Source organism: Cebidichthys violaceus, unplaced genomic scaffold, assembly GCF_023349555.1.
Source record: "Cebidichthys violaceus isolate CVI_PGR_0920_01 unplaced genomic scaffold, fCebVio1.0.p SCAF_29, whole genome shotgun sequence".
Taxonomy (NCBI): domain Eukaryota; kingdom Metazoa; phylum Chordata; class Actinopteri; order Perciformes; family Stichaeidae; genus Cebidichthys; species Cebidichthys violaceus.
The window spans coordinates 4,766,116-4,768,615 of NW_027176472.1; the positions used below are offsets into that span (position 1 = coordinate 4,766,116).

Below are 2,500 nucleotides of genomic sequence, written 5' to 3' on the forward strand. Positions count from 1 at the left end.
GTGTGTGTGTGTGTGTGTGTGTGTGTGTGTGTGTGTGTGTGTGTGTGTGTGTGTGTGTGTGTGTGTGTGTGTGTGTGTGTGTGTTATTCTTCTAACACTTTCTTACGTCCAGCAGGTCAACGTGTAGGAAAGTAGATCATTCACTGAATAACGCATGAGGTCACACACTGTATAACTCGGCTGTAAGAAGCTCCACTGACGTCACGTTGAGAGGAAAAGCAGCGTCTGTGTGTGAAAGGACCTCATTATGAGGAGAGGAGGGTGGACAGGTCTGTCTCTGTCTGCTGGAAAGACGAGGACACCCCCGACGACTGGAGAGGCTTTTTATCCTCCTCCTCCTCCTCCTCCTCCTCTTTTACCACCCAGAAGAGTCACTGACAGATTTACTGTCAATCAGCAGCTTCAATCATGTTTCTTTACATACTAATAATATATGGGGACTACACAGAACAAAGACAGGAAGAGAGTGTCTTCTGCTTCACATTGAAACCGGTGGACACCCACTAGTTCCAATGAAGGGACGACACGGGTCCTTATGGTACCGGTCCCCTGAGCACAAAGCCCGCTCCGTAAAGAAGCGGTTCTGCCCCCCGACCTCCACCCCGTCGGACCTCCTGGGATTTGCGAGCCGGGCTGAGTTTCCCAACGTCAGCCTCGCTAATGCTTCAGTGGGAGCAAATCCCTGCAGCCGCCTCCAGAGGCTGTAACGGCAGCAGATTAAAGGCACCGCAGCGGCTCTATGGGGCCGACGATTTTAAGTTAGTATTTCAAAATAAAGAATGAGTTTAATGCCCAAACTCACTCCCTCACCGAGTCTGTCTCATCTTGTCAGGCTGCATTTTTCTCTCAAGTCGACCCTGAGCTCCATTAGACGTGTCTGAACACAACGAAACGCCCATCATGTGAAGACACCTGGCTACCACACACACACACACACACACACACACACACACACACACACACACACGTGGTGAATGAATATGGAGGGCGTTAGAACAGGGCGGGGCAGTGTACTGTCATTCTTAAGGGTTTTTGAAAAAGAAAACGCCATCGATTAAAGTTGGATTTTATTGTTGTAATTGTAGTTCCAGTGCATTTAAAACAAAATGAATAAAAAGATAATGAGATAGAAGTAAAATATGATCCCTGTACCAATACTAGAACCTCTTTAAAGTGATGCCAGTAGAATACTTCATCGTCCTTCGATCAGAGGATCGCTGGTTCGATTCCCGGCTCCGCTGGTCCATGTCCATGTGTCCTTGGGCGAGCATGGATGATTTAAGTTGTGTGTGTGTGTTTGTGTCCCACTGGCGTCCAGTTCACCCCCGAAGGTTTAAACTCTGCACTGTTGCCGTTGTTAGCGCTGTTAGCTGTTAGCCGTTAGCCGTGGGTTGCTGCTGTGGTAGTGGGCCAATAGAAGGTTGCCAGATTGACACACAGCTGTAAACATTGTAAACATCCAACCTCCTGCTCCAACTATGACCTGTGGAACAATCGTTATTACCAACTTTTAATGTTAAACAATGTTTTTAATTCGTTAAAAGTAAGAAAAACAAATAGTGGACAAGTCTTTAAATTATTCTGTCTGTCTCTCTCTCTCTCGGTCTCTCTCTTTCACGGTCTCTCTCTTTCTTGGTCTCTTTTGGTTTCTCTCTTTCTTGGTCTCTCTTTCTCTGTCTCTCTCTTTCTTGGTCTCGGTCTCTCTCTCTTGGTCTCTCTCTTTCTCGGTCTCTCTCTCTCTCTCTCTCGGTCTCTCTTTCTTGGTCTCTCTCTCTTTCTCGGTCTCTCTCTTTCTCGGTCTCTCTCTTTCTTGGTCTCTCTCTTTCTCGGTCTCTCTCTCTCTCGGTCTCTCTATCTCGGTCTCTCTTTCTCGGTCTCTCTCTCTGTCTCTTTCTTGGTCTCGCTCTTCCTCGATCTCTCTCTTTCTCTGTCTCTCTCTCTCTCTCTGTCTCTCTTTCGCTCTTTCTCGGTCTCTCTCTCTCATTCTCGGTCTCTCTCTTTCTCGGTCTCTCTCTTTCTCGGTCTCTCTCTCACTCTCACTCTCTCTCTCCCTAAACATTGCATGACAGACGTTGTGAAACATCTGCTTTAGCTGCATTAGGTTGTCGGTGTTCTGCGGTTCTCCGTTCTAGACTTAATGATGTTCTCTGAGCTCAAAGCTGCAACAGGGAGGGAAAGGCAAATAAAGCAAACACACCTTGCCACTCCTTAAACGTTTAACCCACGCCTCATACCTGAGAGAGAGAGAGAGAGAGAGAGAGAGAGAGAGAGAGAGAGAGAGAGAGAGAGAGAGAGAGAGAGAGAGAGAGATTTCTCAAACTGTGGGGCGCAGTGGTATTACAGGGGGGAAATGCAGATTTTTTTCATTTCAAGAACTTTATTGACAACTTGGCATATTGTACACATGATGTATCACTCCCTCATTAAGTGGCATTACATCGTTATGTGAGGACGACTGTTGTAATGTTGTGTGTGTGAAACCTGATGTCGTTACAGCCAA

General features: G+C 46.8%; 1 protein-coding gene across 1 annotated transcript in view; it reads left to right on the forward strand.

Annotated features, from left to right (window-relative positions):
* Window positions 1–2,500, forward strand: part of mtss1 (MTSS I-BAR domain containing 1) — a 42,622-nt gene that overhangs the window by 18,220 nt on the left and 21,902 nt on the right.